We start from the raw sequence: 20133 nt of genomic DNA on the forward strand, positions 1-20133 counted from the left end.
TCATATATACAAAGGGATAAACGCTGAATTTTCTCCTTATATTCCATAATCTTTAAAGCATTATGGTAATTATATTTCAAACGACCACTATAGAATTTTCATCTTATAAAACCTGTAATATACAATCAGCTTTAGTACTGAATTTTCTCCTTATACTCCAGCTTTAATGGGTGACAAAGAAGTTGAAATTTGATGAATAAACCTTCACCAAAGGCACCATTCGACGACTTCCAGTTGATATAGCAGGAAAAGTACAATGAAATCGATGATTTGGTTTCCACGGGCCATGGATATGGTACTTCATCGAGACATTGTTATACAAATTGATCACTAATCGCGTCTTCTTTGGAGGGCGAAGGTGAGGCTCTGAACGATAAAGAGAAGTGTGAGGCTCCAATGGAATAAAAATTGCCTTGTTGATATCATTTAACAAGGAATCCTTAGAGTCGAAATGGTTGGCCGAGTTGAAGAACATTTGAAACACTTTAAGGGCTGTTAAGTGTAGCCTCTTGCAAGGGTTTGGCAATTCTTCACCATCATTTCCATCCATCAATGCTAGTTCTAGCAACTTCATTTTAGTTTCTTCAAGTAGGTTTTCGACGTAATGAATTGCATCTTCAACATTGGCTTCTGGATTTTCTTTCATGTATATATACACGGAGTTGATCTTGCCATCCTTAACCTCTTTCTGTAAAAAAAAAAAAAGAAAAAAAAAAACATATGGATTTGATTAGTACACAATATTTTCATTACACCCTACCTAAATTGTCGTACGTGTTTCACCTTTTTATCTTTTCAGTTAAGAATATTGATTTTTATATCACTTTTTAATTGATCATATGAATCGCAACACTTTTACTTCTAAGTTTTTGTCAAAGTATGTACTTAAAGAACGTCTACATTACCTTTTGTTTTATCTTATTATTATCTTCCACGTCCTCAAAACTAAATCGTAGTGCATACATAACAAGTTTGAGTCCGATACAACGTATTAACTAGTCACACGGGGAAGTAGCTAGTAGTATTACTTTGTTGGACTTAGATGAAGTAAAGCAAAGTGTTACCTCGTAGCTTTGTAAGTCATTCAATAAACGACATGATATCATAAGGAGTTTAGTAATGTATTCATATTCCAAAGGATTAAGTTTGTGAGGGGTTAAGCTCGGTGCAACAAAGCATGAAGCTTGAAGAACTAATATGTGCGCGGCTATAGATATCATGCCGGTTTCCAAATAGGAAGCCATCGACGGAATGTGTCCTGTTTTGCTCCATGTTGCTTCCGTTAGCCATGAATCAACCACTTCATACCACTTCATATAGAACAACCAAAATAATTAGTGTATCGTTTTTGCATTGTACATAGTGTATGTCTAAGGTAATACAAAATAAAATAAGGAAATTTATAAATATATATAGCCTTAAGGGCTATGTATAACAAGCTAAAAAAATAAATATTGAGGATAAATTAAAATTAATTACACTGATTTAGGTGTAATTTTATCATAAATTCTCAACTTAATTCCATTTAAGTAATTATATTTAATGCTTATGTATAGCCATAAGAGCTACATATATCATTACCCATAAAATAATGCTTTACTCGTGTAATATAGTGCACCACATATAATTTTGACTAGTGTCTTTAAAACGTGATTAAACTTTGAACAAATTTATGGTACTTTCTCTGTTCTTTTTGTTTGCTACGCTTTGATCATGGTTCATTCTCTCACAAAAAGATTTCAAACATCACAACAATTAGGAAAGGAGAAAGTAGATTGCATATACATGCCATATACATATGGTGCTTAACATATTAGAAAATGCATGTCACGCATCATGGCTATACAAGTAATAGAACAGAGGAATTCAAAAGAACTTACCATTTTTCAAAGATTATCAACTATGTTGATTCCATATTGATCAAAGTACATGTTTGCTACCTCACTCACAAAACCATCGAGTGCATCAAAAAGGATCTTGCCATGACTTTTTAAGCCTTTGTTATTCCATCTACATAATAAAATTAAATCCATTTAGTTATATGCAATATAATTCCTTGTTAAAGTATGTATCAATTAAGCATCTTTTACATTATGTTGGCCTATATACTGATATACATGTACGGCAATACCTTTTCACTGCGTTAGCAAGGATTTGCAGTTCATCAAGTGATCCTACCATGTCGAAATAGTCGTCGAAAATGGTTACAAGCACGGCACTCTTTGCCACAATAAGTCGAACATGAGAATCATAGGGAAGGGAAGTAGCCGAAGCAACTGCAAAATAGCAATAAGTAGTTTTCTCTCGACCAAAGCCCATATCCATAAGACCGCAAATCTTGGACCACCTAGATGGAGCAAAGAGGAACAAGGGTTAATCCAAAATATTTGTTGAATTTCGAGTTACTCCAATCAAGTAATATATATGCTATATTTTCATAGTAACTTTTTCGAGTTTACAGTACAGTACAGATAAATAATTAAGGGTCTGTTCTCATTGACTGAACTCAGCTGAACTGAACTGAACTGAACTCAACCGAACTGAACTAAACTGAATATTTTATAAGAGAAGGAAATTAGGAGCTGAACTGAACTGAATTGAGCTGAACTGAACTGAACTGAATTGAATTGAACTGAATTTCAACGTAAGAGAACAGACCCTAAATATATTTATGGTCAAACTTGTTTGGTGACAAGAGCGCTAGTAATTTAAAGAATTTATGGGCCTATGAGAGGTTAACGTTGTCTGATGCTACTACTACAAGAGAAAACTTTTAAGTTACAAACTTAAAAATCTTAAGCTTAGCTTAAACTCATTACATTACCTTATGAGCTCTCCTAATTCTTTTTGATAAACCTTTTGTCGAAGCTCATAATTCTCTTTCGCAAGCTGAATCAATCCTCCATCATCTAGACATGGTATTCTGTTCGAACAAAAGAAACCCATATACACGTTAAGGTTAAGAACTTAAGATTGTATTCTAATAATTAACTAGAATGAAGAACTTAATTAGTGTTCACTTATTATAAGTATACCTAAAATTTGAGGACTTTCCAAACCAAAGTGGACTGCCTTTGTTTGCTGATTCAATCCATTCTCTATGCTCCAAATGATCCATTCTAGCCAGCCAAGGAGTAGCAAGTTCGCACTTAATCTACACCACAAAGGAGAACACATATATAAGAATATATAATAAAATTATAATAAGTGGAAACATATTGCCAATATAATACCTTTTCTTGAAGTTAACAAGTTATCCAGTATATGACTATTAATTTATATTAGCTTAGGCAGGTGTCGGGTGTACAAAAACAACGTCCAATATAATACCTTTTCTTGAAGAGGCGGCCACAACATAGTGCTATCATCTAAATTGTGACTCAAGCTAGATTTTGTTAGCAATTTTCTTGAAAATGATCTTAATTTTTGCAGCTCATCCTCCGATTCAAACATAAGATATGTTGCTCTATAAAGATTGTGAAGGGCGCTCGTAAACTTCTGCTGATTCTCTTCAATATATTCCAGAGCATATTCATCATTAAGGAACCAACAAAACTTCCCTGCCATTAAATTCCTCGAATTGTTAGCATGCATGTACACTATATACATCCAAATGACCATGTCAAATACGGGTCTGGGTAGCACCCACAGTCCAAAAGAGAGTCCACTTTATGAAATCAAAGGATTCCATCTCAAAACCATATGACAAGAGGAGAAGTAACCCCTCAGCGTTATTAAGTGTTTAACTCTCTCTTCTTTTTTCAATGTAGGACGCTTACATGTGTTATTTGGTAGGAACTTACTTGTAGAAACTTTATATCCATGTAGTCGAAGAAGCTGAAAAGCCAAGGAGCTCTTGTAAATATTTTCTGGTGTCAAACCACATAATTCTGATGGTTTATGTGCAATATATTCCCTGGTGAATATATTTTTTTTCAACATTATTGTCACGATCCAAATAATGAAAAAAAAAATTAAAAAAATAATCAAATTGGACAATTTAAAGGTGGTTAGAACTTAGAAGTGTACTTGAATTACCTATGGATGTGTTCCAACATGTCATTGATAAAATTAGGGAAACGCGTAGAGAGTCCTAGTCTTTGCAATTGATTGACCATGTAGATTGGTATGTAGTCCTCGTCGATAGGATACATAGAAGGAACTGCGAACAAAAAACAAAAACAAAAACAAAAACGATGGAATTTATTATACAATGTATTACCTTACTATTTTTACTATGGTAAAAGCATACAACAAGGCGACATAAGTACGTAGGACAACAATTGTACGTAGTATAGTAAAAAAAAAATTTACCTCCACCATTAAAATTTTGTACAAGTTGACAGAGGTAGGACAACATATGCGCGTTTCGGGTGGCCATATATCCAGCAGCAGTGGCTGAGGGCGACCGGAACAAGGAGCCTTCGCGGTTCATATTACCGAGTAGGGTAGCAACATTGACCGGAAAATTCGGCGGCAACACTTCGAAATATGATAGCAATGGAGGATAATGATACATGTCCACCAAAACTTCCCTGTTCAAAATAATACAAAAGGCGTAAAGAACTAACTTGTATTCTTATACTTTATAAGCATTAAAATTTTAAAATAACGTCAAAATTGGTTGTCCTATTTCAAAATTAATGGCCACATATGTTGGTTATTATATGCAATTTTTTTTTTTTTTTTTGACAAGACATATTAGTACGTAGTATTACAATATGAGGTGACCCATAAAACTATATAGTGTACAAATTTTATTTGTTTTTTTTAATAATGACTAAATCATAATCCACATGTGTCCGTATATATGTAGTTGGCATGCCGCATTATGCTCTATAACTATCACTTAATTTATTCGCGCTTTCTACGAATAATAAGATCATTACGATGTAAGTATCCCATGTTTTTGTTGAAAAACACGGGCAACTGCTTCTTTGACCTCCTCATCAAACAAGACTTGGAGGCCAGTACGTTGTGCAAGTTCGACCATGCCCGAAAAAACGATAGCAAACCTTCGAGGGGAATCATTGTTGTTGTCCTGGAGTTGAAGTAATTTCGTCGAATTAGCGTTTATGAAGGACATTCCTGAAAGTTCACAAACCAGTGCAGCTTAATAAATAAATTACCATAAGGCTGGCTAATAAACAACACATAATTAAAGTACTCCGTATTAATTGATGCGTAACCAAGAAGGCTAGAAAATTTAATTAGGACATCTGCAAGATAGCAACAGAACAATTTTTACCTCTATATTTTGCTTATTTGAGCTACAAACAATTACAAGTATATACATAAATCAAAACAAAATACGTACGGTGGCTTTATTTATCAAGTTATATATATGTACGTATTCTTACTCGAGATTTGATTTTAGCTAGACTCGGCCTATCCAAGTTATATATCCTTTACATCAGAATATCTAATGGTCTAAACTTTTATGTAATACCTTATCAGTTTTTAATATATATTCCGTACATATTTTCCATACATACATAAAGAAGCCAGTATATATTAAATTTCTTTGTGTATGTTGATCCTCCTTTGCATAATTTTAGATCAACCTATTAGGTTTAAATTTTACCACCCCACACTTAATTAATTAGCTTCTCTATTGACAATAATGACAAATAATTGCAAGAACCCATGATAAGGCCATATAGTATCGCAAGTTAATTCAAACTACTCAACAGACAAGTCTAGGGGCAGACCTTTTTTTGGGATGGAAAGGGTCCGGCCCCCCTAAGTATTTTGGAGTTATTCCTTATAAGTAGTTTGATGTCTATTTATTGCATATAAAATTTTATGGCATAGTGGTTAAGTATTGTTATTTTTGAATAAAAGGATAAGGGATTAAATTTTGGCCTTCCTAATTTTTTAGCCCAAGATCCGCCACCTGACAAGGTTTACTTTTTAAATATTTAAGAATTAAAAAAATTTCGATGTAAAAAAGAGATATTCTAACCTAATTTCTTTTTCTTTTTTTTTCTAAAAAGCTAGATGTAGTAAACTAGTAATCAAATTGGTAATAGATCTTAATTGCTAGAAAGGGCTAAGTTGTTTATGGTTAAACACGAAATTTGTGTGAGGTTTATTCTTTTTAAAACAAAAAATGATATCACTAGTAGAAAGGTATGGGGTATAAGACATCAATCTACAATAATACAGATCTAAAGGTATGATTTTGTAAAAAAAAAAAATTGATTAAGGTATGATTTCACAAAAAAAAAAAAAAAAAAAAAATAAAAAATAAAAAAATAAATAAATAAATAAAGGAGGTTTTTGACAAAATTTCCATATATATATATATATATATATATATATATATATATATGAAATTAGAATGATTTACTGATTAAAATAAGATTTAGCACAACTAAAAATCCATATTTTTAGAGTTGTATGTATTTTTCCATACATCCGAACTAAAAAATCTCACATGTTGTACTGTTAGAAAAAATGTTAAATTGTTGCAAAATAATATTCAGTATACAAATATTAGTAAAATATCAACAACAAAAAACATACTTTTTTTCTTGAACACCCCCCCCCCCTCGCCCTCAAAAAAAAAAAAAAAAAAAAAAAAAAAAAAAAAAAAAAAAAACAACTCTTTATTCTTCTATAAAACTCCGTACTGACCATTTTCCCTCTCAAACACCAAATAAATGTTTATTACGAAGTATTATTGTAATTATATTTTTTTTTGACAGGATAATTATATTGTTAGATACAGTACCGTGTAACACGTTTATTTTATATATATTTTTCTTTTATTTTGGAGGAAACATGTAACACGTTTAGTTTAATTAATAATTAATTAAACATTAATTAAGATCAATTAATCAAGTTGGTAAAAAATTAACCTCTTGCAATATGCCCATGGCCCAACTTCCAAGTCTTTAATGCAACCATGCAAGCCAAGGTTGCAATAAGAGAATAGATAGTGGGATTGCCATGATAATCTTGCTCTCCCCAAAACCCTTCCAACTTTTGGTTGTTTAGATTCCATTCCAAACAACTCTCAAACATGGGTTTCTCATAATTTTCTTTAGGATCACCTATCATGGCTACCCACGCGGTGTCATAAGCCGAAGGAGAGATGGCAAAACTAGGGTTATCGATGGCTCGAATGAGCACCGTTTTGGTTAACTTATGAGCTTGAGCTTGAATAATAGCATCTTGATAGGAATTTGCCATTTTTGTGGAAATAAAAAATAATAAATGGTTTAACACAAGAATAGGAGTATTTAATTGCTTGAGGGTGAGTGGTTTAGTACTTTAGTGTACAAGAATAACCAACATATATATAGACGTTACTTCAACAAGTTAAACGTACATTCACTACGATAAATTCTACAGTCGTTCACATTCAAAAAATTAAAATAAAAGTTGTTTAATTTTCTGCTTCTATGTCCACATTACATTATTACTATTGCAAGCAAGCTATAATAATGCAATTATTCCCTGCAATCGTTTACCAGGAAATTTCTGCAGCCTTTTTTATTTATTTATTTATATTTATTTATTTTTATTTTTTTTGGCATTAAGCTCATTCCTCACTTGTATATTCTAGCCGTTTAGTGAATGACATAGAAATAGTGACATTAATATTCCGTCATTTGGATGTAGGGATGGCAATGTGTACTGACCCAGTCGAACTAACCCATTTTTTGGGTCTAGTTTTTAGGGGATTTGTTAAACATCGCCCACAAATTACTACATAAAGCCCACAAAATTCACTTGGTTTGCCAAAATTGCCCTTGACCTTAAAAAAAAACACTCACACTCTCATCACTCACACTCTCATCACTCACACTCTCATTGCTCATCTTCTTTCAACCTCTCTAAAAAAAAAAAAAAATCAAATAACGGCAATGTCGAGGCGGCAAGGCAAGGAATTGGCGGCGGCGGCGGAGGGAAGGATGTCCCAAGGAGGAAAGGTAAATTTTGTTTAAAAAAAAAAAAAAGGGAAAAACCGCCGTGAACGCGGTGGGGCGCCCTGGCTGGACGCCCAGCCAGCGGTGGTGGCGCCAGATGCAGACGCCGCCACCAGTTGGCTGGCGCCTGGGCTGGACGCCACAGCCACGGTTGTGGCGTTTATTCTAGGCGCCGCAGCCGTGGCTGTGGCGTCCAGCCCAGGCGCCAGCCAACTGGTGGCGGCGTCTGCAGCTGGCGCCACCACCGCCAGCTGGGCGTCCAGCCAGGGCGCCCCCCCCCCCCAATTTTTTTTTATTTTATTTTTATTTTATTTTTTTAAAAAATTGTTTTTAATTTTTTTTTTTTTTTGTAATATAATTTTGAATTGTTTTTATATTTTGTTGTTTATTTTTATAAATTTTTTCAATTTCGTTGTATTTTTTCTACGTTTATATTTTGTTTACAATTATTTGTATGTTTTTAATTTATTTGATTTGCGATGATGATTATTTATCGTATAAATTTTTGTATGTTTATATATTTTAAAATTTTGTGTAGAATTCACTGGGTCGTCATGGTGCGGGGAAGAATATAGAGCTTCTTAGTAGAAGTTATTCAGTGGAGAGGTCGGGGCATAGACATGTCAGATCCCGTGGTATTTCGGCCTCAGTTCGTAGAGAACAGATCCACCGTCGGGATGAGGATGACGATGATTATGCTGAGGAGGGTGACCAGGAGGAGGAGCAGGAGCAGGGCGCAGATGAGGATGAGGATGTGGACGATGGCAGTGGACCGTATGATGATTACGGTCCATTCAGTCAGAGGGTTGATGACATGTACGAGACGCATATGGTGGAGGTGCGTAAGGGTAGGGGTGGTAGGTTTGTTAGTAGATCTGGCACATCATCTGCGTCCACTGTATCTGGGGCAAGCAGGAAACGGTCGAGGGCCGGTAATGATTCTTGGGTTGTTAGGAGTGAGGTGCCCGGTGGGCCTGTTGACGGGAGTGTGATTCCTAGCTTTCTAGGACACATAGCTGCCCGTATTTGGGAGGACCAGGAGAGGCCTTCAGTTACGGGGTTGTTGAAATGTCATACCCGGGAAAAGACTTGTAGCTTTTTGCGTACATGGGCTGAGGCCTGGCCGGCGGAGAGCGAGATGTTCGAGCGACTGGAGGGCACTGGGGTGAAGAACGTTCCTGCCACCATGCACGATAAGATTGACAGTACGCTGATCACGGCTTTCATTGAGCGATGGCAGCCGGATACAAACTCTTTCCACCTTCCGTTCGGTGAGATGACGATCATGTTACATGACGTCGAGGCCATTCTGGGGATTCGTGTTGAGGGTAAACGACTTTGTGCTGTGGCTGATGCGGATCAGGCAGATTCGCTGGCGGAGTTGTTGGCGGTGGACAGGGCTGCACTGTACACCGAGGCGCTAGGTGTTTGGGAACACGGAGGTGTGAAGATCGCATCCGTGTTGCAGCGGTGTTTGTACCCGAGTGCACGTAGGACGCCCGACGCACAACTGAGTGCTTATGTTTTTCTACTCCTCGGATGTACCTTGTTTCCGGATAAGAGCGGCGGAAACAAGCTCAGGCCACGCGACATCGTAGAGGCGTGTGACCCCGACAGTGTAGGCCAGTTTTCCTGGGGATCGGCTACGTTGGCGTATTTTTATCGCCAACTAGGATTTGCGAGTCAGGCTGACGCGGCAGGTATCACTGGGTGTCTGACTCTATTGCAGACCTGGATATACGAGTACTTTCCTGCATTGCGACCACATCGTGACCCAGTTCCTATTGATGAGGGGATGCCGCGTGCTTGTGCGTGGAGTCCGCGCTCGGAGAAGAAGTCCGTTGACCGCCTCCGATCGATACGGTTATTGCTGGACAGGCTGTCCCCCTTAGAGGTAACGTTTATTTATAGAGTCTACATTTTATTATTTGCACATATTATATTCATGTTATTAAATTTTATATGTTGTTATTGTACAGGTGAACTGGATGCCTTTCGGCCCGAACCCTAGTGTTAGGGTACCCAGGACCCTGTACACGGGACTCATTCAGTATCGTGACATCGTCGAGGCGTACATGCCCCAGCGTTGTCTTCGCCAGCTTGGATTTGTCCAAGTTGTCCCTCCTCCCCCGGCGTGCCCGATGAAGGCGGTCCGACCTGCATCGTCGAGGGACTACGTCGTGGAATGGCCGGATATCATGACTGGGACGTGGGACCAGTTTCCGATGGTGGCCCGCTTATGGACTGCGGAGTTGCAGCGGCCTCCCTTTGGGGTTCCTCCCATGTGTGACCATTACTACATGGAATGGTTCAACCGGTATTCGCACCCGAGGTTGATCGCTGATCTCGACCACAGCGATGATGATTATGTGCCACAGCCTACTGCCACGGAAGCGGTATGTCTTTTATTATATTTATCGTTGTCTTTTAATTAAGTTTTATTTGTTGTTATTGTATTTCATCTTCTGTTTTTTGTTGTATGCAGTGGATGGGAAAGATAATGCAAGACGTACAGAAACTCTCTCTTGAGAAGGACAGCATGAGTGCAACAGGGAGAGCTGTTGTTGATAGTCTGGAACAGACCCTTGCGCAGTGGGAGTCGTCGTCGAGGAGGGATTACTGATGGTTATTGTATTTTATTTATAGAGCATTATGTTGGACATTATGTTGTAAAATTGTAACATTTTAGATTGTTCTTTTAGCTTCTAACTTAAACATATTATCAGTGCTGTTTTTAAATTTTGATATAACCGTTCGTGGATCCGCGCAACTTACCCATGAAACATATAGAATGCAGTAAGCAATACAATATAAAATATTAATGTTCTCATTAAAAGAGCAACGTACAAATAAGATTACAAATAAAGAATGTAAACATGAAAAACTAAAATGCAGCTAGGGTGTTCCATTCGTGGATCCGGTCATTATATAGCGCATCCCAACCCTCTACGCTCGCTGTGCGAATGTTGTACCACCGAGGTATAATCGGTGGCACCGAAAAATCGGTTGACGTGTCTAGTCGGATGAAATGTCTATATGACGACCCAAGAAACGCAATAGCTAGCTCTCTGACCGGTGTGGTGACAGTCTCACGCGACCGCCAAGGGAGAACCGTGGTACAAGGATAATAAGCTTGACTATGCACTCCCAGGCCGAAATGCATGACTGCGCATTTGTAAATGTTTGCAACGGCAAACAGATCTAGGGGCGCGTCAAAATAATGATTTTCGCCGCAAGGTCCACCTCCCCACCGAATACGCCGCAGAGCGCCATCCAAGTCATCCTGGTACACATGACGATAAACATTTCGGTTAGAGGCAATTTCGCTGTACATCAACTCACGCACCAAACCGTAGTTGTCTTCGCCCATTTGAAAAACATCAGCCACGACCCGGAATCCGCAGTTACCATCTCCGATTACATCATTCCACCCTTCCAAGTACGACATGATGATCGCAGGTATCCTTTCCTTGTACGGAAACTGATCAACATCGTTTCTTCCTATTCACCATATAATTAATTATAGACAGTTAAGAAGGCAGGAGTAACACTTTAAAACTATGTGCAATAAAAACAACCAAAACGTACCAGTTCTCAGGGGCATATTCACAGACGATGAAGATTGACTACGACTAGATGACGATGTCCGACCACGAGAACGACCACGACCAAGACCACGGATATACTCAAACGCACTCCTGTTCCGCCGTTGTCGACCTCGAGGACGGTCAACTCCTTCGGGTTCCTCATAATCTAAGTTAGACGGGTGGAACATGTCATGAAGTACATGAGTAGCGTCACAAATAATAGAAGGATGGCTGGAGGACACTCGGTCGTACATCGAACGGAACTGCTCCAACTCCTCCTGTTCACGGTCGGCCGTTTGATTGTCTGCATGCTCACCAATAACAAGCGTCCTCCAGAATGAATGGACCTGATCAACATGTAACGACGCCCTTTCTTCTGTAATAACGCGGTGAATGGTGCATGCGCAAGGTAATCCATGAGTTACTGAAATAGTACACCCACACCGAGTATACACTTCGTCAGCCAAGTCCCTCACCCTGTTCAGCTCAGTGAGAATCAACCCCAAGCAGTAGTGCGACACACGACCTTGGAGAATCTTAAATATAAAATGGCTATACATCGTACCATGTCGTCGTCTGGAGTCCTCTAGAGAGTTCCTGATGTCGTTCTTCTGAGTTTCAATTGACTTGTTCAGTCTAGCGAACAGTGTATCCAAAGCAGCGGTCGATGAATCAATCCAGACCTTGGTAGCTCTATGAGCGCTCTCAAATCTACATGTTGTAGTGTTCCCAAAATGAAGTACCTGGTTTGTCCAATATTTGACAAACTTTTCCCTGTGAGGGACCCATTGATGCATCACATAGTCCACCAGTGCCGGACACCACTGGTACGAATCCCTGAAGTTAGCCAATGCTCGCTCATACGCTTCCTCTGTGGTAGCTTGTAGGATCTTCCGCCACTTACCATTCACCAATCTCTCTGCCATTTCCAAATTCTTGTTGAAAAGGTTGTAGGCTTTCACTTTCACGCAGTTGTTGATGTGCCATGTGCACAATAAGTGGTTCGATTCGGGAAACAGCTCTGCTATGGGGGCAAAGAGACCTCCCTCACAGTCGCTGACGATGGCTGCTGGATGAACATTAGGCCCGATGTAGTTTCTTAGCTTCTCCAACACCCAATAATAACTTGGATCCGTCTCATCCCTGATGATTGCATGACCAATCAGAAAGTTCTGGTTCGTTGGAGCCATCCCAACCATCTCAACCAGAGGGAACTTGTACTTGTTTGTCTTGTACGTTGAGTCGATCAAAATCACAAATGGCCAAGACTTGATCATATCAGCACAATCAGGATGCACAAGGAAAAGATGAGTCACCTCCGCTGTATCTTCATCAGAATCAAACCAGAACAGGTAACCACGTGATTGTGCCTGGTGTAGCAGCTGCTGTATAGGGTTCCTTCCCTCTGACCGTTCAAACCTGAGTTGTTGTCTGACGTTGTAGATGTGTCTTCGGTTTGGATGGTCTTCTGGAAATTTCTCTAACACAGATGCTAATATTTTAGCAAGCTTCACTTGAGCATCACTCATTTCTTTCACAACTAGTTTCGCAGCAGGACTTAAGCCGCTCAGTTGTCGATGACCCTCTTCATATACTATCATCTCATGGTTGTGATACCCCCATTTAGAGTAACCTATCACTTCCCAACCATCACGACTCCGTAGTTGTCGAACCTTTACTCTGAACTCACACCCACAACCTTTCCGCTTTGTGTCAAACCGAGTGGCTGTACGAAAATCTCTTTCTTCTCTTTTGCGATAACGGTCACATCTCAAAATGCGATCCATTCTACCATCCCGTTGAGATTTATGAGTTGCTACTACCAAGCAAAATCCAGCTGCAATTGCAACCTGTTTTGCCCAATCAATCGCCTGTTGAGCTTCTTCGAATGGACCATCATGTCCAAATATCCCACTGTAATCATTTCCGTCTCCACCATATTCCTGCATCAATTATATATTACAATAAATACATTTAACGGATAATACATTTAATTTCTATATTTCCACAGAATTAACACAAAAAAAAAACATAATTATATATAATCAAACTTAATTTTTATAAAAACCCAATTCGAATTTTCAAACTAAATTTAAAAATATACCATTTCGAATTTTCAAATTTAATTTTAAAAAAACCTATTTCGAATTTTCAAATTTAATTTACAAAAAACCCATTTCGAATTTTTAAAAAAAATCATTTTCGATTTTTTTTTTACAAAAAAATTAAATAAAAAACAACAACAAAATCAAAAAAGAAAAAAAAAATTAATTATTAAGGTGGCGTCTGCCAGGGCTGCCACAGCCACTGGACTGGCGCCTGGCAGGGCCGCCTCACCCAGTGGAGTGGCGTCTGCCCAGGACGCCAGTCTGGTGGTCTGGGCGTCTGGGCTGGACGCCACTCTGGTGGTTCTGGCGTCCGGCTTGGACGTCCAGGCTACGGTTTGGGCGTCCACCCTAGGCGCCGGAGCCACTCCGACGTTAAACCGTGAATTTTAACGGTGACTTACCTCGTTTTCCGTCGACGACGACGTACCTCCGGCGTCCCCCGCATCTCCGGCCTGCCATCCGGTTCCCCCGGCGAGCCAGTACGGCTCCACATTTTTTACACCGAGATTATTTCAATTTTAGAAAAAGGGCATAATGGTCAAATCATATCATATTTGTGGGCTTTATATGGTAAATTGCGGGCGATGTTTAGCGTTTCACAGACCCCTTGGGTTTGGGGTCTAAAGTTCATGGGTCAGATCTAGGTTTGGTTCTTGTTAGAGATATAATATTATACATTTCGATATTGATGATATCAAATCTCTAACAGTTCTGGGTCTAACAGGTTGGGAGACCGCCCATATCTGACCCATAGACTACCCCTAGTAATAATTTTAATTTTTGCTAAGTTGTAAATTATTTACCGAGTCATAATTTTTAATGTTTTATCCTTGATTTAGTAGTTGTAGTCATGATTTACTTTTGTTAATGTTAAAAAATATAAAAATAAAAATAGGGCAAAAATATATAATAGTATAAAAATGAAATTAAAAAACTACAAAAGTTATTTACGCAGTGTGTATATAAAGATTCATTATGGACGTTATTTGCAATAAAAGAGGTAGCACAGACTTCTAAGTAAAATTTAACAATGGTTATATGTGTATCAGCTCTCGATGTTTTAAGGGAGAATAATTGAAAGAAAGAGCGTGCGTGTGATTAACTCATTAAATTAAAGTACTAATCTTAGATTCGCTAGCTAGACTAATGGATCTAGGATTCTAAATACTACGTACTCCCTCTGTCTCCAATTGTTTGCCCCAAACTATAAATCTACTTTATTAAGTCTTTGGGCAAAAAATGGCGCACATGGGTTGACATAAATATCAATGAGGAGAGAGATAGAGAGAGTGCAAGTGGAAAAACATGTCAAAAGTAGTATTGGACAATCTTATAGAGACACCTTAAATAGGAAAGTGCAGCAAACAATTAGGGATAGATGGAATATAACTTTAGACTGTTTGGAGTTTAATTTAGACCCATTTAGTCGAATTTGCCAGCTGGGTCCACCTAATAAAGATGGTCTGTGTCCGGACCCATTTCTATCACTATAGATGACATTTGTAAGGGTTATACAGAGTATAAGTTGTGCAAAACTATCCAATCCATTTTCATCTAAGTATCTAACACACACCTGAGTATTAGTAATCTGAACCCATATTAAGAAAATTAAAGTTGCCATAAAAAATCAGATTAAGTCTCAATTAACATTCTAAATTAGAGGTGTCAGTTCTAGTAATAACTACATCGGATTTTGTTGAGCCTAGTTAAGTCGGGTTTAGTTTTGGTTTGAGTCAGGCTAAATTATTGAGCTCATATAAGTCTACATTTAGCTAGATCGATTACTTTCAGGTTGGGTTGGATTGGATCAGGTTTATTTTTGGCACCTTTAATTCCAATAGTATGGTCGAGTAAAGCCTTGTAGAGGTAGACCGGGTATGTAGTACAGTAATCTTACATCAAAAACCAGTTTTTGCGGCCTATTACAATTTATAAACCTAATTTAGTTATATTTGTTTCTTTTTTATGCTCTTACTACTGTTTAATCAATTCATATTTTTTTACTACAGAGTATTAATATACCATTTATAAATTATGTATTAAATAAAGAAAAAAAAAACTGATATTCTTAAACCACACACACCTTGTTCTTTTATTAGATTTATTTTCAAGAATTTAGTTCAACTCCATTTATTTTATTCTATTCATATACGACCTGTCCAATTCAAAGCAGCGTCCAGTTGTCCAGTTCAACTCTATTCATATATTAAAAATAACCTTACAGTACAAAATAAACATATGCGAGTACTCCGTTAAATGGAGCAGCATAATGGTAAATACACACACACCATTTGTTTTGGGCTAATAAGCAACTGAAACAAATTTGCAATTCTAGCTTTTCATCTGATTTTGGGAAAGAATTGTTTTATTTAAACCTATTTATATTTTATGTTAACTACATTTATTTTTGTTTGAACTTATATGAATTTATTTATATTGATGATTTTTTTTTTTTTTTGAACTAGTTATTTCTAAAATAAGATAAGTAATTATTTTGAATGAAATTATATATTTTTGAAATATGATAAGTTTTTGTAAAATGAAACAAATAAACCCTTAGGGCCTGTTCACATTTACTTAATTTCAGTTCAATTCAGTTCAGCTCCAATCAATTCAGTTCAGTTCAGTTCAGCTCCTAATTTCCTTCTCTCATAAATTATTTATTTTAGCCCAATTTAGTTCAGTTCAACTCCAATCAGTTCAGTTCAGTTCAGTTCAGATTAGCTCTAATCAGTTCAGTTCAGTCCAGTTTTGTTCAGCTCAGTTCAGTAAATGTGAACATACTCTTAGTTAATCCAAATATTGGTTAATTAAACGTGGTTAAAAATTAATTGTTATACTCTTCCTACGTTTATTTAACATACATTGCAAGATTTATCTTTTTAATTAGAAAGTTCTACAAATATTACAACATTTATACCTATTTTATATATACACATATATATCTACCATAATTTCACACTCTAAACACCTAATATCCTTATTTTGAATTAATATAGGCACTTGTTGTAGCTATATTAGTTAGTTTTACTTGATATTTATCCGCATGGACAAATTTGAAATTTTATGGAACGATGATATGCTTAGTTGCTTACTTCATAGCTTGTTTTAAATTAAAGGCCTTTAAAAATTATATTAATTGGTGTAATGTCCAATCATCCTTTGTTATGGAGGCTATTACAATGAGGTTAGTATAAAAAAAATACAAGTTTGAAACGTACTTGTAAAAACTAACCAAAGCCAACATAGGAGTCTATTATTTGTTAAGGAGGCTGATCAATAATACTGCACAAAATTATTAATACGAATTACTAATAATGGGCCCATGTACCTTAAATTTCAAACAAATGCCGTGGTTGATAAGTTAATCGCAGTTACAATAGTACAAATATTCAAACGTCAAATACCCTACAATTAGAATAACGGAACATGTAGAGGATCAACCATGCATTAATTAAGGGCTGTGATGAAAAGATTTGGAAGACATTTTTCCCCCAATTCAATCCCAATTGAATAAGGAGAAGTGAAATCACATTTTTTGTGGAAAATTCTTTCCTTTTAACCATCTTATCCGATACAAATCCATAACTACAATATAATCTACTACATTATTGACATCTCAATACACATGACCAGATGCAGCATTATTGAAATAACCCACTAGTAATTTGACATATATCATCCATGGGCAACATAATATTATGTTTTATACTCTATTACTCCTTCTCACACGAGAGTTTGTTGGGTGTGAAGTGTAGATGCGACATGATCCCTACTCATATTTAGCGCGAAAGCTTCCACTTGAAAGTGGAGAGTTGATAAGATTTGAACCCGTAACATTTGTGTCAAAAAAGCTCTGATACCATGTTAATTAACTGATCAACTTAACCAAAGCTTAAACAATAGTTGAAACATAGAAATGTGTTTAATACTCTATCATTAATTTATAATCTAATCATATTTTTAATTTTATTGTTGTAATTATATCCCTAGATAAGACAAACATAAGGGAAAACTATTACTTCCTTGATCCTCGCCTTTATTTATTTTTTTATTTAAAGAAGGTTTTTTTTTTTTAAAACGATTAAAGAGGATTTATTGATAGTTGTGATGTGGGAAAATATTCACATATTCACCTCCCAAAACATTTTATTTTGAAGGAAACCACCCTAAACATTAACTAAACAACTTAGTGGAAAAGGGTGGGGATACATTTAGTTCTCTTGTACACCACCAATGAAGTGTTGCTAACTTGGCCAAGATAAGAGGGGAAGGAAAAAAAAAAAAAAGGATGGAGCACTTTAAAATAAGTTTCTTTTAAGATTTTTTTTTACACCAAATATACCCCTAATATCTCCCAAAATTAGTTTTAGTTCATTTAGCTTTATAAATTTGATAACTCCCAAATTTATTTATTTATATTTATTTTCTATTTTTTTAAATTTTTTGAGGAAAACTATCAAAACTTTTACAAACTAAATTAGTTGATTTTGCTTATATCATTGATGGACCAGAATATTAGTGATGTAGTATTAGATTAAGAGTTGGCTAAATTTATAATTGTGTCATAATGCCCTTAAAAGTTTAGATATGTACATACACCATTACTCACGAGTAAGTTTTTGCAAGTCTTGAGCAAAGTCTCAACATGAATTTCTTGCCATAAACTCATCTAACCATGTGAGTCTTACATGGAGTTTGGAAAATCCAAACCCATGTCAAGACTTTGCAAGGCCAATGAAATTAAAATTGGCCACCTCATCAACCAAAAGTTTACAATAATTTGATATTTTATTAAAAAAAAAAAAAAAAAAAAAAAAAGAAAAATAAAAGAGGATTAATTGAGTCTGAAGTGAGTCTTGGGATGCAGTCTCATCTTAAGACTTTAATCCATTGCTATATCAGCTTTTTAGATTAAATTTAATTATTTTTCTAATTTATAATTATGTTAAGACTCCTTAACACTCTGTAAAAGTTATCTCTTCAATCGCTCGGACTCACTTTTTACATATAAATTAAATTATTATTAAAGTTTTTTAAAAATAAAAAAAAATGATAATTGAGTGCTAAATAATTGAGTCTGAAGTTGAGTCTTGAATTTTTAAGACTCCATCTACTTCAGATTTTATTAAGACCAAACTTCATAAATGCTTTATAATAATAAAGTCTTGTCTTAAAACCGCAAAATTAAAATGATGATGTCATCTAGAATCTTAAGACCTAGGGCTAATCTTGATCTAATGTGTAAATTTGGATAAAGTCTTGTATGAAACTGAATAATAAAAAAGTATTTTAAAGTTTGTGGAAAGTTGATGTAGCAGAGTTTGAAGTATGGGTCCGAGTGTGGGGATAAACTCACCCTTAGAGACTATACTTGACTTCGGCTCTAGCGAGCAGTGACGACCAGCTCCTTCCTCACCTCATCCGTCACATCTTTTGCATGTACTTGTAATTTTACTCCGTGTTTATTTAATTGAGGTCTACTCCCTTCGTTTTTAATACTTGTTTCACTCTTCTTTTCTTTTCCGATCGTTTTTAAATACTTGCTCTATTTTTTTGTTTAAATTTTTTTTACGATATTTAATTCATTTATCTCAACTAGCGGACTCAACATTAATCATATTTTATATATTTTATAATCTTTCTCCTCCAATTCTTTCAACTACTTTTCTTTTTTACAATTTTTTTATTCTTCCACCTACCCCATCCACTACCTTCATTTTTTATTATATCTTCAATTTCTTCTAAAATTCCGCACACAGAGAAATAGAGCAAGAATTTTAAAGCGGATGGAGTATTTTTTGCTAAACTAGAATTAGTTTTTCTATACTAAAATTATATTTAATAAAAGACAGTACCAATGGCCCCTGCTTTTTTCATGTTATACATATTTCATTTTATTTAAGATTTTAAGGTATGAATCTAGTGGCTTTGATTTCTTCATTCTATACTATTCTCATTCATATATATATATATATATATATATATATATATATATATATATATATATATATATATATATATATATATATCTAATGGTCCTACTCTTTCCATGGTTAAGAACCAAGGAAAGTTTATAAGTTACGGGCATGTTCACATTTATTGAACTGAGCTGAACTAAACTCAACTGAACTGAATTGATTGGAGCTGAACTGAACTGAGCTGAAATAAATATTTTATGAGAAAGGAAAATTGGGAGCTGAACTGAATAAAACTGATTTGAAATTAAGTAAATGTGAACGGGCCCTAAGTTTACATAAGTTCTAATCCAGCGTAATAGAAGATACATTCGAATATTAGAACAATGATGATATTATAAGTCTAGTTATGTTTTGTTCTCCGTCCGTTCTATAAAACTCTTTTGACTTTTCGTCTGAGGTTATTTCATAAATATATTAGAGTATTTTACAAGCCCTATAAATGATCCTTTTAGATTTAAGTACTAAAAATATGGTAGGGTTTTTTTTTTTTTTATCAAATTGTTACTTCGTACAATTTTTA

The 20133-nt window shown here is 35.9% G+C and overlaps 1 pseudogene; it reads right to left on the bottom strand.

Moving 5' to 3' along the window:
- LOC110693568 lies at positions 1–7251 on the bottom strand (annotated as a pseudogene).
- Between the last annotated feature and the right edge of the window lie 12882 nt (positions 7252–20133).

The sequence above is a fragment of the Chenopodium quinoa genome, unplaced genomic scaffold, assembly GCF_001683475.1.
Source record: "Chenopodium quinoa cultivar QQ74 unplaced genomic scaffold, ASM168347v1, whole genome shotgun sequence".
Lineage (NCBI taxonomy): Eukaryota > Viridiplantae > Streptophyta > Magnoliopsida > Caryophyllales > Amaranthaceae > Chenopodium > Chenopodium quinoa.